Source organism: Mus caroli, chromosome 14, assembly GCF_900094665.2.
Source record: "Mus caroli chromosome 14, CAROLI_EIJ_v1.1, whole genome shotgun sequence".
Taxonomy (NCBI): Eukaryota; Metazoa; Chordata; class Mammalia; order Rodentia; family Muridae; genus Mus; species Mus caroli.
The window spans coordinates 40,597,054-40,617,146 of NC_034583.1; the positions used below are offsets into that span (position 1 = coordinate 40,597,054).

General features: G+C 42.5%; 1 long non-coding RNA gene and 1 other non-coding gene across 2 annotated transcripts in view; one reads left to right on the top strand and one right to left on the bottom strand.

The window, feature by feature from the left end:
* Positions 1-20,093, top strand: part of LOC110308844 — a 124,506-nt gene that overhangs the window by 77,848 nt on the left and 26,565 nt on the right. The window lies entirely within an intron of this gene.
* Positions 19,657-19,761, bottom strand: LOC115029261. The gene has a single exon (XR_003834840.1). It is a non-coding gene; the product is annotated as a U6 spliceosomal RNA (small nuclear RNA).

Below are 20,093 nucleotides of genomic sequence, written 5' to 3' on the forward strand. Positions count from 1 at the left end.
GAGGCAGAGGCAGAGGCAGAGGCAGAGGCAGAGGCAGAGGCAGAGGCAGAGGCAGAGGCAGAGGCAGGTGGATTTCTGTGAGTTCAAGGCCAATCCAGTTCACTTGAGTTTCAGGATAGGCAGGGCTATGTAAAGAGACCCTATCTCAAACAAATGAACACAAAACCAAACAAATCCCCAGCAACAACAAAATGCTTTGTGCAGGCATGAGGACTTACCTTGCTGAAGTCACCCATGTAGCCTGTGGAAGGCCCTGAGCTGGACGGCTCGTCCCACGAGCACGCAAATGATGTTGTAATGGAGTGTGTTTGTCAGGGTATCCGGGTGCATGCAGCTATGAATAAATGCTGTATTCCTGCATTATGTGAAGTCTTAACACATTGCTTTGAACTCTTGAAGTGCAAAGGTAGCTCATTTCTATTGGCTATAAAATACCTGATTCTCTGGGAGCCACTGAGATCCGCTTCCTGTTTTCAGGAGCTGGCCTAAGAGGGAGGGAAGAGGACAGGGCATTGTAAACCCCAGCACTGGGTTCCCTCCACTTACCATCTTACAAGGCTAACAACTTCTCTTGAATCTGTTAAGGCTTTCTGTTTTCTTCTGAAAACTTTCTTGGTGGATGTGAAGGAAGAGGAAGCGGGGAGGTGATAAAGACCACTGTCAAATTGATTAAGTGAACTCTCATTAGGGAAAGTAACAAGAGGTGAAATCTGCATATGTGTTGCTGCAGTCTGTCTGACCCTGCCAAGCTGTGAAAGACAAAAAAGGGCTGGAACCTTCCTGGCTGCTGGAAGTACTTGAGGGGGCCTTGGGGCCCAAGCAATGACTGTCTTTTGCTAAAATACCTATTGGCTGCATTGTTTCAAATCTGACCCATACATAGCTGTGGTTTCTAGAAACTTGTACCACAGTCATAAAAAATTAACCAGACTTTTCCCAGAATGCCCTGGTCACCTCCTTCGTTTCTTTAACATGGGTTCGGTTTCCCCATTTTCTTTCCGTTCTTCACTACAAGTCTCCTTTGTTAGCCCCCCCCCCCCAGCCCTGAGGTACCAGAGAAAAGAAATAATGCCAAATACACTGAGAGCTTTTTGTTTCAAACACACAAAATAACCAGGATGAGGGTTCTCTGAGAGCGTGGCCCGACAGACAGGCCAGTGCTAACTTTTGTGATTTCCCCATTAGTGTGATTCCTAAGGACAGATGTTTCATGCTGTCCGTTAGGACAGTTCGGAAACGAGCCCTCAGGAATTGCTAATTAACTTGCAACTCCTACCACGATTCCTAACCAGAAAATCACTTCCTGGAAAAGCCTGTTTAGCCTGTTCCTATTTGCCAGGCATGGTGGTGCACACCTTTGATTCCAGCGCTATGGACGCAGAGGCAGGAGGATCTCTGAGTTTGAAGCCTGCCTGATCTACATAGTGAATTCCAGCACAGCCAGACAGACCTTGTTTCAACCATAGAGGAGGGAGAGGGGAGCTTGACCTTCAGATTAAGGACACTCTAGGCTCTAGATCGAAAAGATGAGGCTGATAGCGATACCAAATGGGCCCTCGCTGGAACAAACTCTTTTAAAAATAGCAAAAGCAACAAAACAAAACAAAACAAAACAAAACAAAAAAACAAAAACAAAAACAAAAACAAAACAAAAACAAAAACCACAAAAAACAAAACACCACCTTGGCCTTTTCTTTTAAGTTTAGACAGAAGAGAGCATGCATATTTGGGACATGGCCCAAACTGCCTTGAAGAATTGGGAGCAGAAAACAGTGACAATCTTATGTGTCCTCTGAAAACTGCCCACAGGCTTCCACAAAGCGGTTTGCACACTTGGGTCTTATGGGCTGGTTTGTACTGTAAGCCCTTCAGGCATCCTGATAATTACAATTTTAAGATGTAAAGTCCCAGTTTGGCTTTGTAGGTTTAAACTTCCGTTAGTGTATTTTTCTCCTTTTTGTTAAGCACAAACATTTCTAATCACCTTAGATTCCAAAGAGAAGTGGGAAGATCAGATACCTGGACTTGGGATGACATTTATTAATCTCATTCCGAATCATACATTTTAATTCTGGGGCACACCTCCAAAACACACGGACACTGTTTAATTAAAAATGAGGGTATACATTCATAAGAAAAGATACCATTTTGTTATTTATATATAATTTAATTTTGTTAAGAAAAGAAAAGAAGAGAAAAGAAAACAAACAAACAAAAAAAACGAACAGAGACTGGCAAGTTCCATAATTGCTCTCCATGACAGCGAGGCAAGCGTAGGAGAGAAGAAAAGAACAGTAAGACACACATGTTAGTAAAACACTCCTTAACATGACACAAACTGAAGAAAATGCTACCTCGCATTTGTCCTCAGTGAGGCTAACTGTTCGCCACTGAGTAAAAAGTGCACTTTTAAAACTAATTCCTTGGTCAGAAGACAGAGCCAGTCTAGAAGCTCTTCATTAATATGCTATAATGGTCAAATAGGAGATTAATAGCAAAGTCACTGGCTAAAGCAACCAGGAACCTGTTGATTAACAATAAGCCTCCAAAAATAAGATACCAGATTGCAAAGCAAAATCAAGACCCGGGGCAACAAGTGCGTCTGTAATTTATGCCTTCTTTATATGAGGCCATAAAGCTCCTTTATAAACGTGTTTTCCAGGCCCTGCTGTGAGCTGTAGGTGTGAGCTTTTCAGCTGATTTATTAATTTTAGTTTCAATCAACGTGTCACCTGCAGACACAAAAATGTAGGCCTCACCACAGAAAATACAATTTAAGAAAGAAAAAGAAAGAAAAAAGAAAAGAAAAGGAAAGGAAAAGACAAAAAAAAAAAAAACCCCACAGGGCTTTAAGTCAGGAAACTTTGCCAGGATTTTTTTTTTTTTCTTTTTAAGTTGAACACTGAAACGTCTATTCTTTGAGATTTAAAACAACTCCCTGAAATATAATTTAAAAATTAAAATTAAACATTTTTGTCATACTTTGCAAGTCAGTTTGAGACCCACGGAAGGGTGATGTGCGTCTGGGAGAACAATTGGCATCTCTTGTCCTTAGGGATACGTTCTCCCTAAAGAAGCGAATGAACGAGTCCTCTGGGCAAAATGTGCAAAAAATTCTCAATTAGTTGTCTTTATTTAGTAAGCACTATGGGGTCCTCAACCGCACTATAGAATTATGGCAAGAGAGCTGCGCTCCCCACTTGCTTATTAGCATTCTCAGAGTGCTGCTGATAGCCGGGCTGTTGCCTCCAAGAGCTGTTGGTGGGACCCCCACACTCCCAGGCTTTGTCCTTTTGTCCTTCCAAGCCAGCAGGAAGTACTGCCCCATGTTCAGGGCATTCTGGGATACCTTCATTCCATTCACAGTTTGCACTACCGACTGAGCCCCAAGTCCTTTGTTATTGGCTGTGACCATCGCGGTTATAGGTTTAAGAGGGGGGAATAAAAGCAGTCTGGACCAGTCAGTTCTAAATGAAGGTTTAGGAAGTAGCCCCTTCCAAATGAACATCCTTGTTAGGGATGGAGTGGTTTTACATGGCCAAAGCCCCACAGGAAATCCAGATCCTGGGTTCTAAAAGGGTCCCTGGCATTCTTTTAATCTCCAAACTCCCTTAGGCAAGAGACCGGAAGTGGCAATGGGTTAATGAACATTCTAGAAGGGCTCCTTACCATCCAGGTTTTTTTTTTTCAGTATTCATTTGAGTTCTGCTCTCCGCACCCCACCTCCAAACCCNCCTGCCTCTAAACACACACACACACACACACAAAGAGAGAGAGAGAGAGAGAGAGAGAGAGAGAGAGAGAGAGAGAGAGAGAGAGAGAACATGGAAGACAAAACCAGACGAGACACAATCAGCGAGCACCAGGTCAGAGATGCCTTTTCTCAAGAAGAGGGTATTTGCGGCTTCAGGGAAAACACTATCATTGACTAAATTAACAAGTTGTCTTATCAACCGCCATAAGCTTGGCAGTCTAATTAATTTAGTACTGATCAATAGTCCTGAATGAGGCATTGATTTCTGCCTGCCTGACAGGGCTCAAGCTGAAATCACATTCTCCCTCTGCCAGATACATGGAGGCACCCAAAGCTCACGTATCAGCACATTACGATTTTATTTCTCTCATTCCTAGATGGGTAGCTATGTATCTTATGAACCAACTATAAACACAAAAATAGGGATGGAGAAATGACTTCGGGAGAACAGGCTCCAACGAACCAGGGCGAGCCGTCCTCTGCCGGCTCCGCCTTTGTAGGCGATGTTCTTTGAGTGAGATAGAAAACACTGGGGAAGAAAGGGGAAGTGAAGTGCCCGGCTTAAGGCACAGAGGAATGAATGCTCTAACTGCTTAAACAGGCAGGGAGGACTTTGCTTCTCCAGAGAGCCACACTCTTCTCACTCTTATTTTTGAAATGACACTGTATTGACAGTATTCTGACCCAGAGTAAGAAAAGCAGTCCCGTTACCTGTCCAAGGGCAGAAGCAGATGCTTAGCTCCTGATAAGGGAGAGCACCAGAAAAATTCACCACAGATTTGCTTCGCCTGTTAGGGTTGGTAATCTAGAGGCAGGGGTATCGCACGGAGGACGGGCCACGCCCCTCCCCCATGCTCAGTGACCATTGTATTGGGGTGGAAATAGTTTAAACTATTTGATGTTTTCATTTCTAGCTTGACTTGATTCTTTTAAAACATATACTCTCGAAAGGGCTTGCGCTCCGTTCATACTCCCTTGTGTTTTTTTTTTCCCCAGGTCCCTCCTGTTTGGGCGGCTGTTCCTTTTCATTGTGTAAGTCTTTAACCTTCTGAGACACAGCTGAGAACATTTCCTTTTTACGCCTGGCCACTGGACAGTTTTTTCCTATCAATGCTTAAGCAATACTTGAAATAAGTAATGTTGGACTTTTGAGATACCTTAGAGATGGTGCCTGAGGCTTCAAACATGGGGAGATGACAACTATGGGGCGTGTCTATTTCAGAATTTGTTTGTTTCTTTGTTTTTTTAAATTTAGCACATATTACCCCTCCCACTCAAGTGAGAGGATTGGAAGCATATTCCTTCTGTTGCAAGGTTGAAGAAACTATCCAAGATGGCCCAAACAACAAAAGATGCGTCTTCCTCTTTGTGCATTTACTTAACGTCACGCAGTTTATTTAATATATATATTTGTATACATATAGCTTAAAAGCCCCACCCTTAGTCTCTTTGGGGTCTTCATGAGTTTCTGTTGCACTTTACAAAAGATCTTTATGGAGGAGAGGACCGGACAACCTTGCCTTATATGTGTGGCCTACACCATTAATTGCCCCACGTCCTTTAGGGAGGCCTTATTCCTATGTAAATACCCTTGCATAATGTTACAGGCTATTGTTAGGCCAGCGCCAGTCAGTCGCCACTTAGATGCATTTTTACCCCAATCCGCTGCTCAGAGAATGAAAAGATGTCTGGACTTAAGCTGTTTACCAACTGGGCCGAAGCTGCAGAGCAGCAAGGCTGCAGAAAGCCCAAGCATCTGCAGGAACAAGCTTTTACAATGTGAGCAGCCATTTTCAGCTGAATTATTAACCCGCTCTGAAACTCTTCTAAGCTAGGCCTTTTCAAAAAAAAAAAAAAAAAAAAAAAAAAAACCACAAATGTGCTGAATCAAACATGAATGAGCCAGAACTATGAGGAGAGAAACCCTCTAAAGCACTATTGAACACAACATAGGTTTGTAGTCATGTTGTCTCAGTTGTCTACTCCCAGCCCCAAGGAGGACGATAATGCTGGCTCAGTTGTGGTGATTGCCTGGTAATTAAACACTAGTGTAGTACAGTAAAAACAGCCAGGCAAGCACCACGCACTCCGAGTCAGAAACCAGTGTGGAGAGATGAAAGGGCTGAGCTAATAGCTCACCATGAGGACCTGACATGCATTTGCTTGCTAAAACACAGTGATCTGTAAGTAGAACGTGGAGAAAGAGCTTCCCAGATCCAAATCTCATCGACTCTGCCTTGTGTGGCCTGGTGGTATTTATACGGGGATCGGGGTGGGAGTTAGGGGGAGAGGACAATTTTACCTTCCAGCTGTAGAGTTTCCCTGGATTGATACATGAAAATAAAGGTGCAAAATTCTACCAAAAGTAGCTAAGTAGCTAGTAGAGTGGGCAGGCGAAGGATGCCCAATGTGTGCCATGGTGCCACAGTCCGAGTAGCGTGGTATCAGCCTACAGAAAGTCGAGTTCATTTGCATGCTTATTAGGACCCAATGAGTGCTTACTAAGTGCTTATATATGACAGAGGGAGCATCTCTTTCCGTACTTAGTGCCACAAGGAAGATAGGCATCCCCCTCCCCCAGGCTGGGGAAGCAGTCGAGTTAATTATCATCACAATGCGATCAAGTACCCCAGTCATTGTTGAAAACCATTTCTATTAACTACTCCGCCTGGCCTCTGCAGGTCAGCTGCAGCACCGCAACGTTGCCTCCCCGAAGTACTGATAACCTTTCCTGAAGACAAATGCATGTAACATTGCACGTTGTATTAAATACCCAGAGAGGCATAGAAGAAAATACCGGCACACAGAACTCACGCCAGTGATGCCTGCCTTTGGATGGTGGAAGCTTCCATATGCTGCTGCTGTTTACTCTGGAAGGAAACTGAGTCATTTAACATTTCAATAGGTTAATCAATTGGCAATTAAATGGAGAAATTGGTTAACTCTGAAAACAATTAACACAACACTTCATTAAGTACAGTTTCTAATTGCTGCAGCTGTGAGTGGAAATTAATGAGTTTGTTAAAGCCCCTGACTGGGGTGCCTCTGTGTTTGTCTGTGCACGTGTGTGTGTGTGTGTGTGTGTGTGTGTGTGTGTTGTCTGTGGTGTGTGCTGTTGGTGTATGTGTTGTGTATATTTATGTGTGAGTATGTGTCTGTCTATGTGTGGGTATGTGTTTAAGTGTGTGCATGTGTGTGCATTTGTCTACGTGTGGTGTGTGCATGTGTGTGTGAATTTGTGTGGTGGGAATGGTGTGTGTGTATGTTGAATTTCAGAAAGTAGAATTTGCTGGAAAGTTGACTTTTATTCTATTATCAAGTGCAGTTTTAGCAGAAAGGGACAATGTGTGACTTTATTCATTCTTTTAAGAGTCCATTTAAAATTGTTGAAATTTTGTTTTGTTTTTTGTTTTGTTTGTTTGTTTTCGAGACAGGGTTTCTCTGTATAGCCCTGGCTGTCCTGGAACTCACTTCGTAGACCAGGCTGGCCTCGAACTCAGAAATCCGCCTATCTCTGCCTCCTAAATGCTGGGATTAAAAGCATGCGCCACCATGCCGGGCTCAGAATTTTCTCATTTTGGTCATCAACCTGTAATGTGATGGGAGGGTATCAGGTTATCTTAATTAACTGTTGTAAATTAAATATTTCAACAAAGCCGGGTGGTGGTGGTGCACGCCTTTAATCCAAGCATTTGGGAGGCAGAGATAGGGGGATTTCTGAGTTCAGGGCCAGCCTGGTCTACAAAGTGAGTTCCAGGACAGCCAGGAATACACAGAGAAACCCTGTCTCAAACACCCCCCCCCAAAAAAAAGAGAAAGTTCTGCTTTTGCTCACTTTGTGGACAGAATTACTTTGCAGGTTCAGATAAACTCCAAGATTTCTTTCCTAATTCAAAAGTATAACACACATGTCTTAAAGTTAGAAATTTTGTTGAACAGTTTTTATGAATGGTTGCATCCTGGTGCATTTCATCTCGAGGTGAAATGACGGTGCCCACTAACCAACCCTTCTAAGGTGGAAGGAAGGTCTCAGGTTTGAGATTGTATAGGCTGACGCACATGGCGGCTGCAGAGAACAAGAAGAAGTGAATGCTAATTTGTAAAAGAAGTAAATCTTTATAAAGATGTCAAAACAAATGTATTTTAATTTTTAGTGTGTGTGTGTGTGTGTGTGCGTGCACGCATGCGCGAGCATTCGTATGAGACATGTGGAAGTCCAGTCTCTCCTTTTACCATGTGGATTCTGAGAACTCAGGAGGTCTGGCTTCACGACATGTGCCCTTTCTGGCTGTTCTGGATAGTTCTATGTCAACCTGGTCAAAGAGGAGGGCACCTCAGCTGAGAAAGTGTCTTCATAAGATCTGGTTTCAGCAAGCCTGTAGGGCAGTTTCTTAATTAGTGATCAATTAGTACAGCCCACTGTGGGTGGGGCCATCCCTGGGCTAGTGGCCCTGGGTTCTCTAAGAAAGCAGGCTGAGCAGGCCATGAAAAGTGAACCAGTAAGCAGCAGCCTTCATGACCTCTGCATCAGCTCCTGTCCCCTGTGGAAGTGTGATCCAAATAAACCCCTTTCTCTCCAACTTGCTTTTTGGTCTCCATGTTTCGCTATGGCAATACTAACCCTAGCTAGGACATCCATTTATCATCCCACTGGCTCCAAATAATCACTGTGAAGTGAATGTCATTGAGAGCTCACATACTATATTTAACTGTATAAAGGACCTCCTCGGTAACTTTAAAACCCCTGAATATATTTTGTAATATATATATTACTCACATAATATACATATTATACATAGTATGTGAGTAAGACAAACTCCACTTAAGAGACTAATGGTTCACAGTGAGGAAAATGTCATTTAAGTAGCATTTAAATGACAGCACATCAGAGTCAGGCAGAAGAATTTCGGTGAGTTCTAAGCCTAGTATACATAGAGAATTCAGGCAAACCAGACTTTTATAATAAGATTCTGTCTTTTTATTTTCTTTAAAGACAGGATCTCATTGTATAGCCCTGGCTGTCCTGGAACTCATATTGTAGGGCTGGCTTCAAACTCAGAGATCTGCCTGCCTCTGCCCTCTGAGTCCTGGGATTAATGGCAGCGTGCCACCACTGCCTGGCAAGATTTTGCCTTAAATACTAATGAATGATTGCTACATGCCAGGTACTACTATTCTGAATTTTCAGAACAGAAAAGGAGACTACACACACACACACACACACACACACACACTTACTTGAATAAATAAAACGTGTACACTAAAGATGTATTTGAGCGGACTGGAGAGATGGCTCAGCAGTTAATAGAACTGACTATTCTTCCAGAGGTCCTGAGTTCAATTCTCAGCAACCACATGGTAGCTCACAACCATCTGTAATGGGATCCAATACCCTCTTCTGGTGTCTCTGAAGGTAGCTACAGTGTACACATATACATAAAATAAATAAATAATTCTTTTTTAAAAAAAGATGTATATGAGCTATCAAAATACTGGTAGTTGCTAAAGACACAGAAATAAGATTACTGGTGTAGTGGCCGGGCGTGGTGGCGCACGCCTTTAATCCCAGCACTCGGGAGGCAGAGACAGGCGGATTTCTGAGTTCGAGGCCAGCCTGGTCTACAAAGTGAGTTCCAGGACAGCCAGGGCTACAGAGAAACCCTGTCTCGAAAAAAAAAAAAAAGATTACTGGTGTAGAATATATTGAAAGTCAAGATGCCCCACCTTGGATAACACTGGCACAGACAAAGGGATTGAGAAAAACAGTGGAAGAATAGGGGAATGAAGAGAGTAAGATTTCAGAATCAAGGAGAGAGGGAATGCATAATACTCTAGAAGTCTATGGGATTGGTGCTGAGCACACCAGTGGGTTTTTTTTTTTTTTGAATGTGAAGACCTGAGTCATTATCCAATTCATATGGGTGTGGAGTTGATGGGAGAGAAAAGAAAAATTTTCACTGAAGTCCTCTGTGAGAGGCTTAGTTGGCTTAAAGGCAGTGCCCTGCTTTGCAATGGGCCCTTCCTCTTGGCCATTCCTTCATTCGATTATTTTTTCATTCAGTACACATTGATGGAGGTTGGCCATGATCTGGCTCCATTCTCCAGGATTTGTGTTGTTAGAGAGTATTAATTGTTAGCACACACTGAAAAAGAAGACCGACAAGGTCCTAGGCCAGGCAAAAAGAGAGTTCCTGGAAAGAATCCTGCTTTAGATGGGGAGTTGACAGGAGGTGACATTTAACTTTTTTTTTTTTTTTTTTTTTAACTATGAGAACAGGGAAACACAGTCATGGAATAACTTGTAGAAGAACATTCTAGAAGTTAGGGGTCTTTGCAGCTGTAAAACATCTGTACACATAACCTCTCTCTACTTCATGAATCATCTCAAACCTGTATAAACTGGATGATATACCACCTTGAGTTCACTTATTCAGGGTGAGTTAGCTAACTTTCAGGAAACTCCCTGAGGGCAGGGGCAGTCACCTGTGTCTGGGCTGGAGACAGCCTTCAGGACGGTGCTGGTTACCTGGCCTTAGATGGTAAACAAAAGACTTTTATGAACTATCAATGATGATTTACAACCTTTGCTTATTTTGCGCTTGGGATACCTTGAGTTGTCTTCAATGAAGAAATCTGTATTTGTGGCTTATAGTCATAGTCCCAAATCTTTGTCCGAATACAAAATTGACCAGGGGAAAAATTCCTTCTACCTAATAGTTACATGTGCCCATGTTTAAGACTTTAGTCCATGGGATGTGAAAGAAATGACATGGGCAGCTGCCAAGAAGAGAAATTAAAATGTGCATCTTTCTTCTCCATTTCTACTTCTGGTTCTGGTCCTGTGGCTTAGAGGGTCTATGATGCCATTTTGGACCATGCAGAGAAAAGTCACATTTGGGAGTTAAAAGAGCAGAGCAGAACAGCTCTGGAGACCAGGGTGGCCTTGAATTCAGAGATCCACCTGTCTCTGCCTCCCAAGTGCTGGGATTAAAGGTGTGAGCCACCACCCACCAGCCAAGAGCTAGATTTATATGTCTTGCATAATGTGAGTGTATGTATGTAATAATGGAGATGCGTCATTATCCTCATATCAGCATCATGCCCGGCCTAACCTATAGCTGAATGCATACGGAGGGAGCTGAAGATTGTATGTATGTGCTTGTTTACTTTTCACGCAAGAATTGAGTCAGATTTAATTCCCAGCACAGAATAAATGGGGTATAGTGGCATGCCCCTTAATCTCAGTACTCTGGAGGCAAAGGCAGGACCAAAGATTCAAGATCATTCCCAACAATATCAAGTTCAAGGCTAGCCTGGGCTACATACCTTGTCTGAATAATATACAAATGAATCTTGGCTGCATATTTGATATTGCAAGACACAAATCATGTTCAGCGTTTCAGAATCAGTTGCTATTTGATTTTCTGGTTCATGTCAAAATGGCTGCTTTGCATAAATATGTAAGGCAAAATATTGGAAGTATGTTTAAACCCATTTTTGGAAATTCTGTTGGAATAGTTGGAAATTATATCTTGCTCCCAACCCAAAATTAATTTCACAAAATTTTTTTTTTTTTGGCTTTTTGGTTTTTTGAGACAGGGTTTCTCCGTGCAAGCCTAGCTGTCCTGGTACTCACTCTGTAGACCAGGCTGGCCTTGAACTCAGAAATCTGCTTGCCTCTTCCTCCCAAGTGCTGGAGTTACAGGCATGCGCCACCACTGCCCAGCCCACAATTAAATTATTTAAGGTTGCGCTCTCTCTCTCTCTCTCTGTTGTTGTTTGTTTGTTTGGCTTTTGAAACAGGGTTTTCTCTGTTGTTGTTTGTTTGTTTGGCTTTTGAGACAGGGTTTTTCTCTGCATAACCCTGGCCACTTTGGACTTGATCTGTAGACTAGGCTCAAACTTGGAGATCTACCTGCCTCTGCCTTACCAGTACTGGTATTAAAAGTATGTACCACGACCACCCTGCTAAGTTTTTGGTTTGGGTTTTGGTTTTTATAATGTAAGAGGGCTTTGCTTGTATGTTTATCTATGTGACATGTGTGTGCAGTGTCCTCAAAGTCCAGAAGAAGGTGTTGTATTCCCTGGACTGGAGTTACAGAGAGCTGTGAGCCTCCCTGTAGATGCTGGGAATCAAACTAAGGCCTCTGGAAGAGCAGCCAGTGCTCTCAACCTCCCAGTCATCTTCCCAGCTCCAAGGTTGCATTTTTTTAAAAAATTAGTTTTCTGTATACATGTGTGCATCCACATACACACACCATGGTGTACATGTGGTGGTCAGAGGACAATTTTCAGGAGCTGGTTCTGTCCCATTATGTGTGTCCTAAAGTTTGAATTCAGGTCACCGGGCTTCGCTGCATGTGCCTTTACCTGGTAGCTGAGGCATCTCACTGGTCTCACTTCTTAAAAAGTGACAGTTGAGCTGGTAACTCAGACAGCCATTTAAAAAGCAAAACACAAAAAAAACAAAAAACAAACCAATACAGCAAGAACAACAACAAACCCACCACCACTGACAAATGGACTGGAAGGATGGTTTAGCAGTTAGGTGTGTCTACTATTCTTGCAGAGGATCCAAGCTGGGTTCCTAGAACCTAGCTGAATGACTCACAATTTCCTAGAGAACTCTAGAGATGCTGCTAGACTCCATGGACACCTACAGTCATGTGCACAAAATACACAAGTACATAATGAACATTGATAGAAAATAAATTTTAAAAAGTAAACATTGTAACACAATACAATCTAAAGTGCTTGGGAATGACAGTAGAAAAAAAAGTCTTCATTTTCAATGAATGAAATAAATGAGTGTGTGTGAGTGTGTGTGTGTATGTGTGTGTGTGAGTATGTGTGTGAGTGTGTGTGTGTATGTGTGTGTGTTTTTCTCTGCTTCAGCTTCCCTAGTGCTGGGATTGCAGGCATGTGTCACCATGTTTTCCCTAACCATTATGTTTCAATCAGAACAGAAAACTGTCTGCGGTAAAAACAGCACAATTGCTAACATACTTCAGCCTTGAATCTGAGCTGAGGTCCCTGAGGCAGCATTACATGCCACTACAGCATGCCTGGTGCAAAGCATGCATGTTGTGTGTTCAGAGCCCAGACTGCAGGAAAGTCATGTGACACATCGAGGATAGAAAACACCACGGACTCTGCACACATGCAACCTTGTATTATGTTTTGGTCCTAGTGTGTTAAGAAGCCAGGTTTTTTTTTTGTGTGTGTGTGTGACCTGCAACTTCAGTGTTGAGACGCACAGCTTAAACACTGAGAATATCCACTCAGCCCCTACTCAGTTTCAGACACAGTACACTTGCAAAAGCCAGGCTTTCAATCTAGGTGTTTCTCATCCTTTAACCATTGAATACAGACTATTTATCCTTCAATATTCACCGCAGACTTCGCTCCTGGAAAGCTTTCCTTGAAATCTCTAGGCCAAGGGACACACACATTGCTTCTTCCTCCTCCTGGCTCCTAAGCCACCCCATTTCTACCTCTAAGCTCAAACCTAGTTCTCTAACCTACCATTGCACTTCTGTATTTACTCAGCGTACTTCTAAGATGGTATTTACCATATCAACCCCCTGCCCCGACCCCAGCCCCCACCCTGTGTGTTTATTTTTCCCCATTAGATAGTGAACTCTGGGGAGAAGTCTCTCATCTTTAGTTTCCCCAGGGACTAGCTATGTAACTCAATATTTGACAGATGAATGATTCTATATAATATACTATGGAAACGCTGATGATGGAGCCGCTCTCTATACTCTTCACACTGAATAAAACATTAGAGGCATCACATTAACATAGCAAACAGGCATCTGTGACATTTGAGAAATGGCCCCAGGCAGTGTCCCTACTCGGATGTGACTCACTGGAATCTGAGATGCTGTGTTAGCTTGGCTCCCACTTCTACATGTGCTGGGATCACTGAGTGCTTTATAGGTGATTAGATCCAGTGGGTGAGAATTTGTTTTAGCTAAGGTTTTATTAGCTTAACTGCTCATTGATTAATCCAGCAGGCAGTTATTAAATTCAGTCTAAAGAATATTGCTGATCATTGCTCTAGACACTGCAGATACTATGGACAAATGACAATATCGAGAGCAGAAGGTTTGTGGAGAATCCTTTAAGGTACTGCTTCCAAATGAGTTCTCAGCTCCTGAACCCCACCTGGGCTCATCAGGGTTCTCCAGGCAACTGTGTCTGTCACATAGGATTAATGGGACTTGGCTTTCCATATTGAATCTGTTTTTATTATTTTTAATTTATTTTAATTTTACTAATTAGTGTTCTCTGTCTCTCTCTATCTCTTGTATCTCTGTCTCTGTCTCTCACTTTGTGTGTAACACACACACAGACACACACACACACACAGATAGAGATATATATATATATATAGAGAGAGAGCTCGCTCAAGGGCCATGGTGAATGTGTGGAGGCCTGAGGATAACTTTAATGACTGGTTCCTTCCTTCCAGTATGCCTCCCTAGAACTTAATTCAGGCCATCTGACTTTCATGGCATGCACTTTCACCTACTAGGCCATCTTTCCATCCCAATCTAAACTTATATAGGAACACACAATTATGGAGACTGAGAAAACCTAAGATCTGTATTTAAAAAACTAGAAATCAAGGAGAGCTGGAATCCAACCCATATTCACTGGTAGGCAGTGGCTGCCTGGTGGGTCTTTGAGAGATGTTCCAGGTCCAGACAATAGCAGAAGACTTAACTCCAGGAAGTCTGACTAGGGACCACAGCTTCAGCCTCTGTTAAAATCTGCTGCCTTCTGAGGTGTAGGAGCTACTGTCAGGGTTATTTCCTTCCCTCCTGTGGTAACAAGTAACGACCCAAGGGACTGCCATGTTCATCCCTGTGTACATATGAAGGACTGAGATATGACTGTCAAAGAGTGTGTGCCATGAAATGGGCACCCTAGGCTTAAACTACCTGAGTTCAACCACCTTCTGTCCTTTACCCTTGACTCTCTAGTGGACCGTGATGCACCTTAGCTAAGGCCACGTACTACAAGCTATGGTTTTATCCTTGTTTCTCTTTGTTTTTGCTGCCTCCTTCTCCCTAGATCCCAACTCATGGCTTTAAAGTAGACATACATGAAAACTCTAGTCGTGTGTGTGTGTGTGTGTGTGTGTGTATACATGTGCACACATGGAGGTCAGAAGCCAACCTTGGATGTTTGTCGTCAGGAGCCATCTACCTTGTTTTTTAAGCAGGGCTTCTTTCTTCCTAGGACCTAGTGCTTACTGCCTAAGCTAGACTGACTGGCCAGTGAGCTCCAATGATCCACCTGTCTCTACTTTCCTCGCACAGGTACTACAAGCTTCTGCTTCTGTGACCAGCTTTTTATACAAGTGCAGGAAATCATGCTTATACGGCAAGCGTTTTACTAACAGGCCGTCTCTATAGCCTTTAAGAAAATATAGTCTAAGTTAGATGGTGGTGGCACATGCCTTTAATTCCAGCATTCAGGAGGCAGGGGCAGGCAGATCTCTCTGAATTCAAGGCCAGCCTGGACTGCAAAGTAAGTTTCAGGACAGCCAGGGCTACACAGAGAACCCTGTCTCAAAAGACAAAACCAAACCAAACCAACCAACCAACCAACCAAAGATCCACCAAACAAAAAAGATATCCTAGTCTATGCTGAAACAATTGTATTTAGCAGTTGCCAGGTTGCTTGTAAACTTTGCATATGCAAAGTTGGATCAATATGTTGGCAGGATGTCAGCTTTATATAGCTAGTGGAGACTCTGCACAAGGAGGCCTATGCCAGCTTACTAATGTTCAGGGGAACCTACAGGAACCTGTTTGGGCCTGGGCTATTAGAGTGGAAGATGGGAGCCCTCCTGAAAACATGACCAAAGCCCACAGTCCAGGCTCTGGATTGCAGTGACTGAAGAGTGAATTTAAAGAGACCCGAAAGGCAGAACACTGATATTCTTCTATCAGGTAGGCTGATCTTTCCCAATGAGGTTGCTTCGCTTCATAGCCTTGGCAGTGAGCACTTCAGGTGTCTTTGTCCTATGAGGCTGGATGAAGGGATCAGTAACAAGCATATTTTGACTCAGAAGGAGTATTTTCTTCTCTTATTTGAGATAGTCACTTATCAAACTTGCTATATAGTTGAAGATGGCTTTGAACGTGTGGTTTCTTTGTCTTCGCTTCCACAGTAAATGTGCACCATGAAGTGTTGGGGGAGCATAATGAAGGGGCTTTGTAAATGCTAGGCAAGGGACTCAGTCTTCTATATTACAAAGACATAAAATATTTAGTTCATTAAAACATAAGTAGTAGTGGGACAATTGGGTAATAAAATTCTCCTCTCCTCTTCTCTTCTCTTCTCTTCTCTTCTCTTCTCTTCTCTTCTCTTCTCTTCTCTTCTCTTCTCTTTCCTTTTCTTTCTGCTTTCTTCCCCTTATCCTCTCCTCTCTTCTCCCCCTTCCCCCTCTCTATCAAAATAGGGTAGATCTCTGAGTTTGAGGCCAGTCTGATCTACAGAGTGAGTTCCAGGACAACCAGGGCTACACAGAGAGACCCTGTCTTAAACAAACAAACAAAAGCAAAAGGAAAAGATAGGATAATAGTTCACACCCAAGGATTAGTGTGGTTTGCCAGAAAAAATTACGAAGGCTTTGGCTTGCTTAATCCCCAGCCCCCCCACCCCCTTTCACACATACACTTTTTTTTCTTTCCCTTTTGTTGTTGGGGATGAAATCCAGAATACATGCAAGATTCTAGGTAAAACACTCTACTACTTAACTATATTCTTATTCTATATAGAGATAATTTTAAAAATTATATCAGTGCTGGGGAATATTTTCTAAAACTTTTTATGGGTTCTTTGTGAATTTCACATTGTGTACCCCAATCCCACTTATCTCCCAGTCCCTTCCTATCTGCCCTTGTAATCTCCCCTCAAGAGGAAAAAAAATGTCTCATTATGGAAGCTGCAGTATCACAGTGTGTCCCACAGTATACTGTATTGTGCTCACTTCTTTTTTTCTTAGAAGAACTATTTATTTGTTTTATGTATATGAATACACTGTAGCTGTCCTCAGACACAGTGGAAGAGGGCATTGGATGCCATTACAGATGGTTGCGAGCGACCATGTGGTTGCTGGGAATTGAACTCAGGACCTCTAGAAGAGTAGTCAGTGCTCTTACCCGCTGAGCCATCTCTCCAGCCCTGTGCTCACTTGTTTACTTGCAAATGTTCATTGCAATGAGTCATTGGTCTTGTTCTAGGCCAGTGGCTTCTGTTACACTGTCGATATGGATCCTCTCAGATATCCAGTTGTTGTCCTGTGTCATGGAGATCCTGTAGCTTTGGATCTGCAGGACCAGCCTCTTCACATGCTCCAGCAGTTCATGGATGGGGTGGATGTTGGGGTGAACCAACTCAAAGCCCTGGGTCTGGGCCTGGGTGGTAGCTGAGCTGGTCAGCCCATCAAGTGTGGTGGAAATTTTATCTAAGATTGAATACAATACATTTTAAATCATTTAAAAGAAATTCATAGGGTTGGGGATTTAGCTCAGTGGTAGAGTGCTTGCCTAGTAAGTGCAAGGCCCTGGATTCGGTCCTCAGCTCTGGAAAAAATAAATAAAATAAATAAAATAAAATAAAATTGCAATAGCAAAGAAATTCATTTTAATCATTTTATTATTAAAATTTATTTTATGTGCATGAATGTTTTGCCTGCCTGTATGTATGATCACCATATGCATGCCTGATGCCTGTGGAGACCAGAAGGGAGTGTCTGGGTTCTTAGAGCTGGAGTTTGAGATGGTATCAAGCCTCCATATGGTGCTGGGAACCAAGCTCGAGTCTTACAAATGGGCAGTGAGTGCATTTAACTGTTAAGTCAGCTTTCCAGTCCCACTCTGGATCACTTTTACAGCCTTTTGGTATTGGAATTGTGAAGCCATACAGACACACCTCATTTTTGATGAGGTCACTTAGTCCTAACCTTTATGAGTTCAAGTAGCATACTTTTTTTTTTTTTTTTTTGGTTTTTTGAGACAGGGTTTCTCTGTGTAGTCCTGGCTGTCCTAGAATTCACTCCGTAGACCAGGTTGGCCTCGAACTCAGAAATCTGCTTGCCTCTGCCTCCCAAGTGCTGGGATTAAAGGGGTGTGCCACCACTGCCTGGCAAGTAGCATACTCTTATGGTTCCAATGTGAAGTGTATGTATGGGCTCACACTTTGAATACTTGGTCCCCAGAGGGTTGGGCCATTTTGGAAGGTGTCTTGGTTTGAGTATTATTGCTATGAAGAGACACCATGACCAAGGCAAATATAAAGGACAACATTTAATTGGGGCTGGGTTGCAGTTTTAGAGGCTCAGTCCATTGTCATCATTACTGGAAGCATGAGAGCAGTAGGCAGGCATGGTGCTGGAGGAGCTGAAAGATCTATATATCTTGATCAGAAGGTAGCCAGAGGAGATTTTCTTCTTCAGGCAGCAAGGAGGAGGGTCTTTTCCACACTGGGCTAAGTTTGCGCATAGGACCCCAAAACTCACTCCCACAGTGACGAATTTCTGCCAAGAAGGCCATACCTACTCTAACAAGGCCACATCTCCTAATAGGGCCACTACCTACTGGCCAAACATATTCAAACTACCACAGGAAGTAGTGGAGCTTTTAGGATGTGAGCCTACCTGGAGGAAGTGGGTCACTGTGGTTGTGTCTGGTTCTTTTCTCCCAGTTCATCACCAGACGCTGATTCTCCAGAGAATTAACAATTCTAGTGACCTCAGACTCTAGCTGCCAGAGACTCTTCCCCATGCCAATCACCATGCCTTCTCCACCAAGACTGACTGTATCCCTAAGTCTATGAGTCACAGTGGAGTCTGCCTTCTTTAGGCTGCTTCTGTTGAGTATTCTGTCACAGTGATTCAAGAAACAGCTAATGTGTACAAAACTGATATTAGTTGATATTTGCATTTAATCATCATTTTGTTAGAATTGTCAATCTATTCTAAAACCATGAGCTAGATTATTTAAGCAGCAGGGAGAGAGACTATTGCTTCTGTAAAGGGCCAAGTATATCCTCCAATCATGTCACATAATATTATTTATGTATTTATTTATTTTTGCTTCAGTAGAGCACCTTATATATTTGATATTTGGAACACATATTTAGAATAAAAATCCTTTGTTTTATACATCAAAATTGTCTGTAAGGTCCATGAATTGAGATTAACAATACCTAGAAAAGAGATGTGAACATTGGATTTTTTTTATTGAACTTCATTTTTACAGTTGTTTAAAAATGGGAAACTATTATAAGTGGGTAGAGATTATATAACAAACTAAAAAAAATTTTTTAAAATACTTGATGGTTTTTAATTTTTAAGAGATTTATTTATTTGTATTAAGTCTATATTTGTGTGCCTGCATGAGTTTATGTGTACCACGAGTATGCTTGGCACCTAGTTTGTGGTGGACTTACCATGTGGCAAAACAAGGCAGCCCAAAGCATGAGCTTTGGGGATGTCACACAGAGACACACAGTAATAGAACCCAAACAAAATTCGGATGTGGAGGTGCAGTTTATAAAATATGTTCAATGTGTTTAAAAATAAAGACTGTGCTGTGGCATATACAACAGAAAAAGGAAGGCAAACCTGACAACACAGATGGACATCCCTGAGAACAAGCGAAATAAGTCAGGACCAAAGTCCCCTTCTCCTCCTCTCCTCCTCCTCTGCCTCTTCCTCCTCTTTTATATAGAATATTTCTGATAGTGGTGTACATCTATAATGAGGGCGATAGAGGCAGGAGAATGAAGCGCTTTGGCTACAAAAGAAGTTGAGCCAGACTGGGCTGCTTGAGACTTTGTACACACACACACACAGAATATATAAATAAATAAAAATTAATATTAAGAAGGAATACTTGCCCAATTTGTGTATCATTCTTGTGCAGGGCCCATGCTAATCTTATCTCTGTAGTTCCAATGGCAATATCTATGTTGTCAAAGAAAGTTGTATGAATATTCTTCTACAGAGCACTTCTCTAAGCCAAGTGAACCATGGGGACTCTATGTCAAAAAAATAGCTAAAGTCGTCAACTTTATACTACATGTATTTTCTACCATGACACATCGAGTGTGTTGGGCCTGGCAGTATAGGCTTGCAGCCATCAGCTTACTTGAGCAGAGGCTGAGAAGTTGAAAGTTCAACGTCCCGTTGGGCTAGAGGGTGAGTCCCAAGCCAAGCTGGAGAACTTAGAGAGAACTTGTCTGCAAATGAAGAGATGCAATAAGAAGAGAGAGAGAGAGAGAGAGAGAGAGAGAGAGAGAGAGAGAGAGAGAGAGA